Raw genomic sequence first — 17765 nt, 5'->3', positions numbered from 1 at the left:
ACGGATATTCATGTGCACTTGACCTAATAAAATTGGAAAAAATTGTAAAAAGATAAAAGTTGCAACTAAAATGAGTAGACTTGTGATAATTGACATACATTTTCTTAAGTCAGGGCCCAAGGCCCATTTTCACCTCTTAAACTTAAACCCGCTTTATAGGTTCACTCGACCCATTTATATGTGTTTGTCCCAAAAAGGCCCATTGAGGGCCCATGTTGAATGGATGGATGATGGATCATGTATGTATGAGATGGATGTGCGGGCACTCGTGCGGTGTACGTGTTTTAATTTGTAACTTCATACTTGTATATACATATATGCACTTGAATACAACCCTAATACTAGGGTTGATAAAAAAAAAAAACCGATTGCCCTGAAAGCTTGATATGACCCGACCCGAACCACCTTTAATTTTTTGTTCTTCTAGAGCACAGTTCGACCACGGGTTCAAGTTTGGAAATTACATATCTGAATACTACAATCCGAACCGAGTTTGCAAAATAATATAAAAAAAATTTACAATCTGTTATGTTTAATATTTAATATATGAGTTCAGGCCAAGTCTAGCCTAATAGCTCAGCCCAACCACGCCAATCAAACCATACCTTTGATCGTTTGTCATTCTCAGTTCTACTACAAACCCTACCTTTATTTATCTCTTCCTACCTCTGCTATGCGGTGGCGCCTCATAATCACGAAGGCCGAAGGAGACAACTGTCGATTCTTAAAGATCTTTTTCATTTCTCCACTCTCTGCACTGTTGCCTTTTAGTTTTATTCTTATGTTATTTTTTTGAGGTAACCCGAGAACCGGCCCGTGAAAAATCGTACTCATAAAGGTTGATTATTTTTTTCTAATTTCGATTTCGATTATCGGGGATGGGTTTTCTGCAATGCCCAAAATTTTACCTTGAAACCGACCCAACCTGAGTCGTGATCACCCCCACCTAAGACTCATAAGATAAACAATTTGACCATAAATAAAACAAGTGCTAAGTAGCAAAACCTAGGAGGATACCGATCTAGGGCAGTGTCCTTTCTTGTGGGCATTGACATTGTAACAAGAGTTCAGATTTCCAGTTCAAGACCGAATCAAATAAAATTCCATAGGTGGTTTGTATCTTTACATTGATAGAGACTTAGGTGACTCACTGGTCAATTCAAAACGGTGTAGTGGCAACTCCTCGAAGTCTCAAATCACAAACTAATCTAACTTCTTTTTCCCAAGTGGCTTAGCGGGCGTAAAAACCCCTATAATAAGTACTGCCTCATCTCTCTTATTATATCCTATCTCTCCTATTCGAGAAGTATACATATATACAAAGACAAAGGGACGATGCAATTATTAGCAGTTACATTTTTTAACAGAATATCGTAACTGCTCCCGCCTCTGTCATGGACGACATATATCAAGGCGGAGGGCTTGGATCTCGTAGATGGGCGTGGCCCAAGTGAGCCTAGCTTTCTGGGACCTCCCATTACCGCCTTTGGTCGTCGCAGGAGGATTGCTTAGAAGAAAGATGAAGAGAGTGATGATCGTGAGACTGAGGGTAAGAGATGATAGTCTGAGATGGAGAGATCAAACTTACTCGAGACGAGGATAGAGAGGGACCAAACAGTCAATCACGGGAGAGTGTGGAGTATGTGAATAGAGAGGGAGAGGGTCGTTGCCATAGCCACACATAAGAGGCACTAGACGTACAGGCAGAGATGGAAGAGGTAGAGATGCAGTCGTCATGGGAGAATCAGAAGAAAGAAAAATTTTAATTTCGTGATTAAAGCCGAGGAGTTTTGTTGGAATTGAAATGTAGGAACTAAAACCTTTTTCCCCTATTTCAAAATTCTCAAATCGAATAGAGTAGAAATTTTCAAGAAATCTCCGTAATCGAATTGAATCGAACCATACACAAAAGAACCAAAACTAGATTTATCGTTCGGTTCAATTTACTTGAATAATGGACACCGATATAAATAAAATTAATTAAAAATAAAGAAAATTCTCCTCTCTATTTCTTTTTTAGGGAAAATGCTACCGTTTATTGCATGGATGGTTCAAAAGATATCAATTTCCATTACATTATCATCTGACAATGTACACTAGATCGATCTAGTGGTGATAGGGTCCTCACGAACTATTCATATTTATTGGACAATGATAGAATTTTTCAAGTGACTTATGACAAGGAATAGAAAAATGATTATATCGAAAGAAAATTATTAACTTACTAACCCTGCGATGCAAGGACTTTTGATATATTTACACTAATCAAATTTGTATTAAAATATTTAATAGATGAATATTATAGTTGAAGTGTCTATTTTTTGATAAATTCATATTCCAGTAAAATTAATAAAAAATTAAAAATTGTGTGAACTTCATAAAATTAATGTATGAAAAACACAATTATGAAAAAAAATTATTTTTAATTGAGATCGAATCAATTGAAGAAGAGTCGATCAACCGACCTCTCACAGCGCTGCTCGGGAGTCAACCCGTCGTCCTTTGTATTGCCCTTCTTGCCGCTCCTTGCCTGTGCCCGCTCTCGACGCGCTCTCTCTGGTTCTCGCGTGAGATCGACCCTCAGCAACAGTCAAGGAAAAAAACCAGAGCCCCACCGCAAAAAATCCATACTTTTCCACACAAAGATGTATGCAATTCATCAATTCAATCGAATCGACAAAAAACTGAGACGTAATCCCGAGCAGGGCAACAATAAAAACTCATGGATAAGGAAGAACAAACATTCGACCCAATAGATGAGAAGGAGAAGATCAACCATAATAACACGAAATTGAAGGAAATCAAAGAGCAGAGGAATTGGATTCAAAGTTGTCACAATCGCGATTTTACCTAGAATTGGTCGAGGGTCGTAGAATCGTGAATCGTATAATCGAATCGTGAATCGTAAGATTCTACCTATAATTAAAAAAACAACATATATATATATATGTATACACCAAATCTCATGTCAGAAATAGTAGAAGTAAACATCAAATAATAAATCTTGATATTTCATACTTCGTTCATCAAAATCAGATGGTGCTTAATCTTCATAAGAGAGCGCTCCGACTATAACAGCCTCAAATGAAAATTGATATAGTATTGATATAGTACCGTGGTCACAGATCCTATAGGCGAAGGTGCTTTTCATCCCTAATTTCTTCTTGGTCTATCCTTTCTTAGAATCATCTTGGCACCTAAAAAAGTCGAAAAAATTCCAGCCTAAATCATTTTAAACCAGATGGTAATCAGAAATCGACCGAAACCCAATTCGAAACAGTTTCAGAAACTTTTCAAGTCCCTATCACTTACAGCCAGGAGACAAGTTTCAAACTTTTCATAAAATAAGAGAACCGATGAGCAATACCGTTGCACAATGAGAGAGATGAGGAAGGAGAGAGAGGGGCATATGACTTTGGGTTGAAACTAGAATCGTAGAATCGGTCCGATTTTACAATCCTGCGATTCGAATCGCGATTCAGTCACGGTTATACCTTCTTGATTCATGCCATGGAATCGGAATCGGTAGTCACCCCTTGAGTCGTAGAATCGTAAGATTCTACGATTCGAATCACGATTCTAACAACCATAATTGGATTTGACAGGAGGAGGATATGAGTCATGTCTGGAGATGCAGAAGGAAGTCCACAAGTTGTTGAAGGAAAATCCTGTTTTTCTATTTCAAAGATGAAAGAGATCAGGGCGAGTCTTTGCTTCTTCGGGCAGGCAGGTGGGTGGGATTTGGGAATATATATATATTTGGAAATTGGGAGGGCGAAGTAGTTCGATTCATTCAAGTATTTTTCCAATGTCAATGTCACTTGCAGTAAGGCCTTTTATTAATGGAAAATTCTAGCATGGGACAATAAATAATGTCCTATGGTGAGACATATATTTTTTGCATCCTTTAAGTACTAAAACTTACATTTTAACTCATAATTTTTTCAATCTTATTACAATATCATTGGGTCACATTTCAAATCAATCAAATATGTTGAATTGATGATGTGTCGCATGTAGACGCCGACATATGTCTCAATTACTACCCGACCCTTTAACTGTTCATATCACGACAAACTGGAACGGTTTTTCAAGAAAATCGGTTTAGCACAAAGTTTTTCATAATTAAATCGGCTTAGATTTAGCGGTTTGATTCGTAAACTCGATTTAAATATTTAGTTATTCTTCTAAAACAGCATCGTCGACCATGACATCCACATTGTCAGAGAATAGAAAGACGGACTTAGGTTTTCATTTGAAGAATTACAACAAAATGAAACAATACATAATCAAGTAAATCAAACGAAAGAATTTAGTCAACTTATGATTAAGTTTCATGAACGATTTATGTCCGACCATGCTCCTACGTGCTAATGATGACCATTGGTAGTTTTCTTGTTGTGCAGTCGGAGTTGGACGAACACAGCATGGTGGAACACAAACTTATGAAGCGACAACGAGATTGTAGAAAGGAAATGAGATTCTTGCAATAAGGCTCAATGTATTTTAAAGATGATGAACGCCGTCGTCGATGGCGGCTTCCCGTGAATGAACGGTTATTTATTTATTTTCCTTCAATTGTCCAAAATCAAATCTGGTAAAAAAATAACTTCCCTAATTTAACTTCTTAAAAATATGGAATGTTAGTTTTTTTTTTATGGGTATCTCTATCCAAAAATTATGGAATTAAAAAAGTAAATTAAATTTAGGAAAATAGGTAAAAAAATGAAAAACACGATTCTTTTAAATGCTATTTACCTGTAACCGTACAAAAACTCGTCGTTATCCTTTTAGTTGGATTTGTTTAAGCGAATTATAGAATTAGCCAAAGCTAATATATAAATATACGAACTTATTAATTTTTCATTAGGGTCATCTTCACTGATGCTTTTGTTTTCCTTCCTACAGAAATTTATTTTCGTAAGACTATTTATAGAACAAATGGGCTCTGAAGGACATGACAATTCGCTTGAGCCAATATAAAGAAACAAAATAAAAGTTAGTTTGGTTCCAAATTTTTTTTTATGAGATAGCCTCTTCATTGCCATATTCATCAACATTTGAGACTATAAACAGGAATAGAATATGAAGGCCACCATTAGCAAGTCTCAATCAACCAAAATCAATATTGCTCGAAGTCTTTAACAAATGAGCTTTAGCAGATATTACAATTAGCTTGTGCTAATATAAATAAACAAAATAAAAGTTAGCTATATTCCAAGTATTTGTTTCTATCAATTAGTCATCATCATTGTTGCATTCATCAACAACCGAGACTATAAATAAGAATACAATATAAAGGTCAGCCTCGGCAAGTCATTCAATTGACCAAAATCATTATTGCTTGGAGTTTTTAACAATTACTTGTCGTTATTCTTTTAGTTAGATTTGCTTAAGCGAATTATCGAATTGACTTAAGCTAATATATTAATATATGAACTTATTAGTTTTTTATCGGGGTCCTCTTTACTGATACTTTCGTTTTCCCTCCTAAAGAAATTTATATTCCTAAGACTATTTATATCACAAATGAGCTCTAGCAGACAAGACAATTAGCTTAAACCAATAATACAAAACAATTTTAGAAAGAAAAATTAGCTCAATTAATGAATAAAATATCCTTGAAAAATATCAACTTACCAGAAAAAAAAGTCAAAATATCTCTCTATATCAAGGAATAACATAAGGAAATTATCCTTGCCAAAGAGAAAAACTGATCGGAGACCGGGAAAAAAATGAGAAAGATCAACATGGCCGGCCTCTGACGAACTCTTCGAGAATACTACGGGAAGCCTTGAGCCATGCGCCATTTGACAAAGTGAAGCAAAACTTGTCAATAGAAATTGGCCATCGTAATCAAAACTAATTTCTCGTCGCAACGGTGGGAAGTTCGATAGGGGACTCCTTTCATGTTGAAATCATTGCAAAATTGATGAGGGAGTTGAAGTTTCAATTCCAATGAACAAAATTTTCAACTAGGTACTTGGAAATACAAAAACCAGTTGTTTGTGGAAACAATTTGATGATCGAAAAAGTCGAAACCTCAGTATCAATTGCTAGATGATGATCGAACGCGGTGATCGAAATTGAAAACGATTGAATGAACCAATGAAAATAGAAGAAACTAGTTAAAAAAGATAGAATGAACAAATGAAAAATTGAACAAACTGGTTGAATAAATAAGATTAAATCGAATTTACAAAAAATTAGACTATCGGTTCGGTATTAGTCCGATTAATTAGGATCGGATTTCACCCATTGCCCGATTACATTTTGTCTCGTGTGTGGACACGTGCGATGGTGTGGTTGGGTTATGTGTTGAATGAGTGAGGGACGAGTACAAATTATTGTTGGCAAAAATCGCTAAATGGATAGTTGGAGGACTACAATTTGAGGGGTAAAATATGTAAATTATGAATAGCCAATATTTCATGTTGAAATATCTAATGGATACGATTAGTGCCTGTGCACACCCGAATTTCGTCTCGTCGGGGCACGCATGCGCGCGCCTAAATGCAACGCGGCTTGGGAGTGTCCACCTTCCCGGGGACGCACGACAGACGCACGTGAGAAGGAGTTTCCACTTGCCATTTTACGACCCAAAGGTCGAGGGCCGGCAAGTTACCCAGGTCTAGGGGTACGGGGTACACCTAAGATGCTAAGGCAATGGTCTGTACGGAACCGAAAATTCCGAATTCGGGGGTTCTATTAAGTGTGGGCCTATATCCCACACGCCCTTTCGGTACTCTAGTTTGTCTAGGCTTGCCATTTTAATTTAATTACCGCTTTATTAAGTTTCGCTCATCTTATGCGTTTTGACACAGTAAATTCGAAGAAACACTCTGACCGTTCACTCTTCGACCGGGATTTTACATGAATAAATGTATAATGTAAAACCTTACATTGTTCTCTCAAATAAATAAAAGATAAACTACAATGACTAAATCCCGGTCGGTTCGCATTCGGCCATGATTTCACTCATGCTCACCGTATAGTTTGGAAAAGACCGAAAATTAAATTAAATGCGCACTCGGTGTATGGGGGTATTGGATCCCGTGATCGACGGTTATGGGCGTTGGACCTAGTGTGAATCGAGTCCTAAGGGATCAGGCTCGATCCGCATAACAATCAAGTGCAAAAGATGTAACAAGCAAGCTCAAATAAACAATCAATGGGGTTTTGTTATCGCCGAATTTACATGAATTAACTGATTATTACCCGAGGTATCTTGGCATACAAATCCTACCTTAAAACAAGCAAAAAGGGATGATGGATAGGGTATGTAGCATTCGGCATTATTTTAACGGACCCGACAGACATTATGTCGGTAGTCAAGTCCTGAATGCGTATGTTATTTTTAAATTATTCTGTATCGTGACAATATAACTTTTACAGATTAAAAGTATTTTCACCTAAAACCCAAAAAACCTAACCCTCTATTTGACTATTGCCCATGTTTGATTTAAGCCGAGTTTGTGATTAATTTGTTTTTCCATGTTTTGACCAATTCTATGCACAAACCTACGCTTTGATTACGGCAAGACAAGAACCGGTAATCATGCCCTTGAATCGGTAAATATGTGTGTGCATGAAAATCAAGATTACGCTGTACGTACCTCGGTGCTTTTGAAATTGTGAATTTTGAAAAGGGCATGACTAACAGTTCTTGAACTGTTGACGCGATTACAAATTATTAATCAATTCGTGCAATCCATTTAAAGAAATCAAGTGATTTAATTTAGCCAAATTTAACGCTCCGATTATTCCGTATGTAGAATTTTAGGTTAATTAAAAACTTGCCGAATGCTTTAGTCTACGGATTTCGAGCCGTCGAGATAGCCATTAGTTGACCGCCCGATAAACTCTAATTTCCGACATGGTCACATTGTATATAATTACAAAAATGAAATATTTAAATGGGGCACATACATTGTCGGAGGGTGATCCAAGTAGAAAAGGGCCGGATATTTTTAGAAAATGTCCAGGGGACTGAATTGAACGATTTTAAAAGAGCAGGGACTGATTTGAACATTTTGAAAAAATTGGGGACTAATTTGAAAATTCTAAAAAGTTGGGGGACTGATCTGAAAATTCTAAAAAATTGGGACTGTGTAAGAATTTACTGAAAATGTCCCAGGACTTATTTGAAATGAATTTGAAAATCGGGACTGATCTGGAAACAAAAAAAAAATGACCCCATGACTAAACTGAAACAGCTTGAAAAGTACCTTGGGAGGCTTGAAAAATTCTGGGAATTCCAGGACTGATTGGAAAATAGTAAAATGACTGGGATTGATTGAAAATAAATTTTGAAATTCGGGGCAGATCTGAAAAAGGTGAAAAAGGCCCCGGGACTAAACTGAAACAACTTGGAAAGTTATTTGGGATGCTTAAAAAAATTCTGAAAAATCCAAGGACTGATTGGAAAATAGTAAAATGACCGGGACTTGATTGAAAATAATTTTTAGAGTTCGGGGCAGATCTGAAAAAAATAAAATGCGTCCTCTGGACTGAAATGTGACAAAATGGAAAGATCGTAAAGTCGAGTTCGGGACAAATCCAATCACCCACACGACCCAAGAACACTCATTTCACATTATATCCTTCAAACAAGCAATAATATTCAGGAAAGGAGCTCTAATCATGCCACTAAGTCGAGAATTTACCTAGTTCGGGAAGTTGATGGGTGATTCTATAAATAATAAAAATAAATAAAATCGCCGGGTGGATTGGGCCGCTAGGCCGAGCTGGCTATCGGGCCTAACTGGGCTGCTGCTGGGCCGTTGCTGGGAGTGAATGTTGGGCCGCAAAGATCTGGGCCGGGCCGCTAAAGAGAACGGTTGGGCCGAACTGGGCCTGCGTCTGGATCCGCCTGTTCCGGGCCGATTTCCGGGTGAGACTGAACGGGTCAGGAGACAAATCGGGTCGGGTCGTCTCAGATAGACTGAACTGGGCCGAACGGGCTGGACCTGCGCAAACCGAAAGGGAAATGGGCCGAGCCCGTGAGAGAGGGGATGAACGGAGAAGATGAAGATGGGCGGAGGGAAGGATTCCGGCCGCCGCGGACGGCGGTTCCCGCTTCTGGGTGTCGCGGAGACGGCGAGAGAAGACGCGGGAGACGGCAGCAAGCACCGCCCGGGCTACGCCGTGCTCGGGATGGGCGTCACAGGAGTCGACACGGCCGGAATCGAGGGGAAAAGTCGCGTTTTCCGGCGAGGTTTTTCGAAATCTCCGATCTCCAAATCCGCCAAATCGAGAGCCAATTTTCTGATTTCGTTTTCTGGGTCCTGTTCCTCCCCATCCGAATTGTATTTCTGTCCATTTAATTGCAATTTCATCCCCTTTTCCGTTAAGATTTCGGCCGATTTGGCCGAAAATCGCGGAAATCGCGATATTGGGGTTCTGGGCCGGCCGGGGATCGCGGGCAGCCGGCGAGCGCTACTCGGCCCCTGCCCGAATCTCTCTTTTTTTTAAAAAAAAAAAATTAAATTAAATGCCGGTAGTCCCGGGTAGCCGGTCAACGCTGCCCGGCCTTGCCCGAGTCTTTCCTTTTTTTTCTTTTTTTTTAAAATACATATATAATTTAATTTAATTAAAATTATTTTAATTTTTAATTTTTTTTAAGAAAATGTGATAAATTGGGAAATGACAATTTTGCCCTCCCTTGGAGCCGATGGACTGAAATTAGGTGCTGACAGTGTCCCACCATAATACATTATTTAGTGTCCCATGCTAGAAGCACTCTTTATCAAAATACGAGTAGATCGAAACTTATCGAAAGCATCTCATAGCCAGATTAAGCCGACAGTTGAAGGAGGATGGATCCTATCTATGAAGTATACCTCTTGATATTATAAAAAATATGAAAAAGAAAAGGCATGCGAATGAGATTATATTCTAATTATTCCCGGATACATTAAACAAATTAAGGGCGAAAGAAGAAGAAAACGTGACAAAGAGAGCCAGGAAAATGCAAGAATATATGAGCTGCCAAATTGTCTTCTACGGGGGACAAAGATCAGGATTACCTTGAAAAAAGAAAGGAAAGGGGGGAGGGATGAAAGAAGTTCGACATAAGAAGTTTCAAGAAGATATACAGTGCCTCTTTTGAATCTAATTTCCACTATGATCACTGGGTTATTCGAAATATTACAGGCCAAATATTAATTCCAATTAATTATAAAATTTTGTGTGATCACTTTTCAAAAACGTGATGCGGAAGAAACTGATCAAATTATTTTTCTTATTGTACAAATTCATGATCACGATAAAAAAAAAAAAACCTATATCTCGATTTGCTGTGACTCTATTAGTACTCTCTAAAACTATATGGTATGATAGAATCTCGGATAAATCTCGTCGATTGAATATATTTATTTGCCCAGACAAAAACTTAGACCAAAGGAAATTTAATGATGTATTTTAAATTTACGGCTTTATTATTCCATTAATTTTCAGTCCAGCAGGTGATTTTGCTGTCCCTGCTCCTCTGATCCAGAAAGGTTCCTTCAGAGGGCACGCACACCACTAAATAAACGAAGTGCACACGATATGCAATTTCAGAGAACAAAGCCTTTATATAACCTTTAAAAGATGAAGTCCAAATTAGGGAAAGATACTTTAGTAGCGAGTATTATCTACTTTACGCTTATTTTGGCCTACGAAATAGTGGAACGAGAGGCGTCGACCTGGAATCCAAGAGTTTTGAGTTCGATTCCTCTATAACAGTGTGTGGCTAATTTTCATGTGCCTTTACTTTTTCTTTCATCATCATCTCCCTTTGGATACATGGACCTGCCCTGTAGTGGAGGAGAATTATGCACCGATCACGTTGAAGATGACATAACATCTTTGCTTGCGTAAAAGTCCCTTAGTAGGCCGCAAGATGTAATTAAAGATCAAAAGAAATATCGTGATCCACATTGTGCGAACATTCTCGGCAAATTCACGTTTATTAAACAAAAGGAAGAATTAATAATGACAATGCCATGAACAGAGTTAACAGTGACAATTGTGCAAGTTTTTCTTACACCTATCAGAACTTTTAATTTCTTTGAAACCTAGAGGTCGCTTTCATGCATGGTGAATTTGATCTTTTGCATCTGCTGAGCAGAAAAAGGAAAAGGTTAGGCTGATTATTCAGCCTTCGACGTACTTTTGCATGTTATATATGCCACCTATGATGGTGAAATATTGTTTATAAATACACTATAACTTTGTCCAGTACCTATGCCCACAGTTAAATGAATTAAGTCTCCGATTAATAATCCTTGTGGAAATTCAAGGTATCAAAGGGAGTTATGTGTCTGTACAGGCTTAGATCAGGCCGGGTTCAATTTTGAGAAAACCAAAGTGCGTCTCATGTTAGTCTGGACAAAGATAATTAAAGTACTTGCTGAATATTGCGAAATTGAATTTCATATATAATCGCAAGTTTTACTTAGCGAATCATTGAAGTCAAACGTAAAAATTGCCCCAACATAATGCGTGCCAATTTTATATATCAACACAGAGCTGAAGTAAAAAAGCAAATTCAGGAGTAACATATTGTAGTTTTAACCTCTAATTTTTTTTTCTTTTTAAGGTTATTAAACACTTGCATGCTTCATCGAAAAAAAAAAAGAAAGAAAAAAACGAACGACTGCAGAAAAGTTCAAAGAAAAAGAGTGACGGAAAAAATATTGCAAGTGTTATATGTCCATCAGTCAATTATAATACATAAAAGTCGGTATGTGCAATAAAAAACTGCCACATGAGTATTTTCTTGATGCCCTCAGTTTGTGGCTATATAATTTTTCGACTGCTTGATCATAATGATTATAATTAAATATTATTTTGAAAAATAAAACATATGCTTCTCAAGCCATGGATAAATATTAAATATTTCTTTAAAAATTTATAAAATTTTCCTGATCTCAAATAAAGCAATCTTGGAATAAAAAGGTTTTCTAAACAAGTTAAAAAGTTTACTTACAAAAGTTGAACAAATTAAATTTTACCAATTTTTTTATTTTTATTTTTTATACTTGCATGTCTACAAGAGTTTCTAGATTGATAATTTTATAGACAATCTATATATAATATATAATTGCAAAATAAAGAGGGAGGATTGATATCTTGGCTCCAATCTTCAAACTCTTATCTCCGTATAATCTGACCCCTTCACATACTCCGTGACATTAATTAAGCACTTTCATTTATTACATGACATTAATTATAATTCCCAAAAAGAAAAAAAGTAACATAACATTAATTGATCCTTAATATTAATTTATTCCATATACAATATAATTGAATTATTATCTAATGAACTATATAAACTAATATAAAATAATTAGTCAGCCTATCAAAAAATATAAAATAACTAGTCAAATAATAATCCCGCGACAACGCGCAAGTGAAGCGGTTAGTTGATGATAGTACCAATACATAAGAAAACTTAGCTATTGCCTACCCAAAAAGAAAGAAACAAAAACTTCGTTATATTCCATTATGAATGATCAACAGTGCATAGTTTCATGCACATATTTAGAAGAAAAAGATAACCTGGTCAAATCTAGTATGTAATTTGAAAGATAATAATAAGTTCTAATAAGTCTGAAGAAAGTTTAAGCACAAGACAACAGAAATGATAAATGAAGGGTATGGGACGATATCGTATCCGATAGACAGACAATAATTAGGGACCGTTCCATCAATAAGAGCTCCAGAATCGGAATCAGAATCAGAATGCTCCATTCCGATTAATTTTGTTTGGTATATGGGAATCGGTTTCCAATGCCCTTTTACAGGGGAGTTAACTTCGTTATATTAGGGAATTATCCATTCCCTGGGGAACACAAGAAATTATAGGGAGAAATGAAAACACTTTTTCGTTTAATTTTTTTTTAACAACCAAAAGTTTTTCACCACAATATTTTGCTTTTGTCGATCAATTTTCCCCCAATATTTCTTTTGCTGTGTCTTTTGGTATCTTATTTCTTTTACGATAGCATTTTCTTTACTTATCTTGTTTGGCCATATTTTCTCAACTTATTTGAATTGTCCTACAAATATCTTCAACTTATGAATAATTTAAAGTAATATTTGCTTATAATAAGTATTGATAAGTCTGGATTACTTGTTAAGAAAAGAGTATTTAATTCTTATCAAATATAGATATTTTAATAATTTCTTGAAGTATTGTATCTAATTTCCGTCCTTCTCTTACCCCATAATTCGAAATTATATAATAAATTTCCCCAATTCATAAATTATTTTCAAAATTGTGTGTACGCTATTTGGAGGTATCATTTTTCCTACTGATATTGCATCAAATATTGAAAAATAATAAGCAAGTTCTAAAAATTGATTCCCACTCTATGAGTAATAAAACAAAATTTCCGTTTTCCATTCCGTCTCATTCCAATTTTTGATTCCATTTCCATTTTCGAACCCCAAACCAGACGGGCTCTCAGTGCAGATAAGTTTGAAGACGCGTGAAGAGAAAGGGGAGAGGAAGGACAATGAAAAGGGGAAGACAAATGAAACGAACTCGAAAAATACGAGAAATATGGGAGAAAATACGATAAATGAAGGAGAATTATGGAGAGTAGAGCAAACTTCTCCATGGCAAGATATAATTTCTATGGTAATATTCATTAAAAGTTCTCTGATTCATATAATATGAAAACGTGTCAAATATGATATTGAACTTTGGAGCATTCATTCCTTGTACGAATCCAACTACCGAAAGAGTGGCTTAGCTGCAGGCAAGAGGACGACGACGGAGTTACGAGTATGTAGCTGGACCATTTTCAATTATTTGTACCACCGTGTCCGTGCGTTTGAATGCATGCGATCAATAATTGTATAAGGACCGAAAACGAGACGTGTTTGTATATATATGACTATGGATGCACATAATTTCTTGGCATCGGTCGGAACATAATCAACAAAGTATATGATATACCATTAGCAGCTGTAGGGTATTAAAGGGCACCCTAGATGGGTACTTCTGGATATTAAAATTAGGTATTAATAATTAAACGAGGGTGTAGTACAGCGGCGCATGCTTTCGCCTGTTGACCTAGAAGTCGCAGGTTCGATACTTAGTGCGACTATTTGTCCCCTTTTATTAGTTATTTAGGATTTTTCTTTCATTGTACTAGGTTTTAGGCCTCATTTATAATCGAAAAAAAGTAAATACTAATAAAAGTTTAAACCGATTTTGGTTTTAATCTTCATATAACATGAATCAGAACTCCAACTGAACTTTAATTCTATATAAAAAAAAAGTTACTTTTTAACACACTAGTAAATCTACACGTGCATTACACGTGAAAGGTTTCTGGATTAAGCCGTAAGACGTATAAATTATAAAATACTAGAAAATATATAAAAAAAAGTTAAATTTCATCCAAATATATATATATATATTTACTTTTATAATGTCATTAATAATCTTATTGGTTGGTTAAAGATACCAAATGAATAAATATGAACTACTTAATATCATTAATGTATATTGATAATTTTTACATTTAAATATAACATAATTGATAATATCAAAAATTATAAATAATTAATTCAAATTTTTTGCCAAAAATAAGTTGATTTTCCTTTAAAAAAGTTAAGGTTAATATTAAAAGTGAAGGTATAATATTTTAATAGGGCAAATTACACAAAAAAATCTAAATTTTATAAAACGTCTCAGTTTTGTGTTAAATTTTGTTTTGTAACAAAACAAATAATAAGTTATCCAAATTGTCTAAAAAATGACATCCGTTATAAATTCCGTCAATTTTGCATACGTGGACCATTAACTTCAGACATAAATCAATAAACAAATAAGATAAGTCAAATAAAAAAATTCAAATTTTCAAAAAAGTCTCAATTTCATTATAAATTTGGTTTGTAATGAAAAAAACATATGTTTTTGCTCCTAAAGTCGACCCCGGTTAGCATCTTCTATCATGGACCATTTCTGAGAAATTTTTAAAATGTGTAATTTTTAAATTACAAATTAAAATTTAAAAGAAACTGATACTTTTTTGAAATTTTAGATTATTTTTGTAAAGAAAAGAGAAGATGATAAGATGATGTGTAAATTTTGTGGGTCCCGTGAAGTCCACGTAGGCAAATAGACGGTAAATTTAACAGAATGGTAACGTGAGGTTAAATCTGAGACGATTATCAAAACATGTGGTTTTTTTGTTACAAAACAAAATTTAGGACAAAATTGAGACGTTTTACAAAACTTAGGTTTTTTTGTGTAATTTGCCCTATTTTAATATTGCACATTTCGAAACTATTATATATTTGTTGAAATTTTGAAGTAATTAATTTAAACAAAAGAAGAAAAAAATCTAAAAGAAATTGTAATAAATATTTATTTTAAGTACATTAGTAATTTAATATTCTTATTGTATTACACATATAATAAATTTTAAAATACGCAAAAATGAAACTTGAGCAATAATCAATTCATATTAAAAGCCTTAGTTGGATGCAAGATTAAAATCATGATAATCAAGAGTAAAAAGACTGAACAATTTTAAAGGAAAATGAGAGAAAAGCAAAATAACTAAAAAATATATATTCTCTAATCGCTTATAATTCTAATTCTTTGTAAAAAAAATACCTCAAAAGTAATGAATAATTATTGCTAATATTCTTTTATATATAAATCACATATAATTTTAATTTCTTCTTAATTTTCATTTGGAATAAGTACCAAAAAGATAAAAATATTTGAAACATTTTTTTTAGAAAACGTTTACTTCTCTATAAACGAGACATAATATTTGTTAATATTTAATAAGGCCTTTCCAATATTTTGAATTTTTTTTTCAAAAGTTATTAAATAATTTAAATTCTAAAAAATTAGAACAATTATATATGTGCACATAGAGAGCAAATTTATGTGATTGAAAAATGAAAGAGAAAGGCAGATTGGGCAGGTGGTAGTTCATCAAAGGGCATAACCGCCCCTGGCGAGGTTGTCGGGAGGTGGTGGTTGTCAACCAAAGGCTCCTACTACTCAATTTCATGCTTCTTATGAAAAAAATGACCAAGAGCACGAAGAAAAAAAATTAGAAACACAACGATACAAGACAGTCAAATAATATCTTCAAATATAGAGGTAAACCAATGATATCATGAACAAGAGAGTAAAATCTATGAAGAATAACAGATAAATAATTACTCAGGAATCAAACATAACGATAAAAGACAATCAAATAATATCTTTAAATATAGAGGAAAACCAATGATATCATGAACAAGAGAGTAAAATCTATGAAGAATAACAGATTAATAATTACTCGGGAATCATATGTAGATATTTTCTATTAAAGACCCATAAAATATTTATAAATTATGAGCGAATAGATATTTTATAAGAGATGACATCCTTTTGAAATATAAAAACACAACCATTGAGATATTCAAGCAACAACATCTAGAATCCTTTGAGACTTCATAATGAAACAATCAAAGTTAAAAGTTTTACAGGAAAATGGAGTTCAAATGATTTTTTATATGTTTATTTGAAAACTGAAATGTATATATAGCAGAAATAAATACAACTCTTTGAATAATCACATTCTTTTAGCAATTATATCATTTCACTAGAAAATTGTCTCAACAAATATGAAATAGGATTTGATGATTAAATTTATCTAGACTAATTTAACTATTAAATTTATCTTCTTATTAAATTATAACTTTATCTTTATTTTTCCGATCGAATCTTTATAGTTTTTATTATTATACTAAAGAAGATATAATTTTCTAATAAAGATAAAAAATTAAGTGACGTATGAATTTTATTTAGTCCTAGGGGATGCAAGAGTCTCTTGAAATGTTGTCTGAAAAGTTGTTTCTCTTGTATTTTTTGAATGTAAGGACATTTACCAAAAGATACAACGATTTCAAGAATTAATTCAGTTTAGTTAATTATGTAAAAGAGAAAATCTGTGCAATCATTATTTAATTAGGGAAAAATAGGAAGAATTGTTGAAGAAATGCCGAATTACTTTTGCCATTGAAAGTGTGAAAAGGTCCAGGAGACAGGCTATGTGAAATCGTTGGGCAATAAACATATGATACAACAAAATTTTGAAATTATAAATCGATATGAAAAAAATAAAACGTACCTGCATTAAGGATTAACTCTATTGAAATGGATGTGGAAGGAAAAAAATATCAAAAATCAGTGATACAGAAAAATAATATGAATAAAAGCTTTATGCAAGTATGCGGCGAAAAGTAACGAATCTAGAAGGGTGCAACTAAAAGTCACGAGGGTACATGAGTATTTTTGGAATAATAAAAATTGGAGAAACACGTCATACTTTTATATATAATAATATAAATATAGATTAATCTATGTAACTTACTTTATAATCATAATATCATTTTATTACAACCAAACCCAAGCTATTCAGTTTATCTCGTCTCCTCAATTTCCAATCTGTCAGTGGCAAGTGCTAAAAGTTTCTTATCATCTAGAATATTGAAGTTCGAGATAGACAAGGACCACTGAAAGTTTCTCATATGAATGATCTATTAACATATCAAGACTAACGAGAAAAACAAAGATTATCATGCAAATTCAGGCCTAATTAACCATGATAGCAAAAGAATGTTGCATTTGGTTTTAAAGTTGAGTAGAATTTTGATTTTAATTTGTTTGTAATGATTGTGTTGTTGAATTATGAGAAAAAGTATTAAAAAGTAATGAATAGTTGAGAGAATTTAACATTAAAAATTGAATTGAATGG

Source organism: Punica granatum, chromosome 2, assembly GCF_007655135.1.
Source record: "Punica granatum isolate Tunisia-2019 chromosome 2, ASM765513v2, whole genome shotgun sequence".
NCBI classification, from domain to species: Eukaryota; Viridiplantae; Streptophyta; class Magnoliopsida; order Myrtales; family Lythraceae; genus Punica; species Punica granatum.
The sequence above is the reverse complement of the archived record's forward strand: the minus strand, read 5'-3'. Positions refer to the sequence as shown.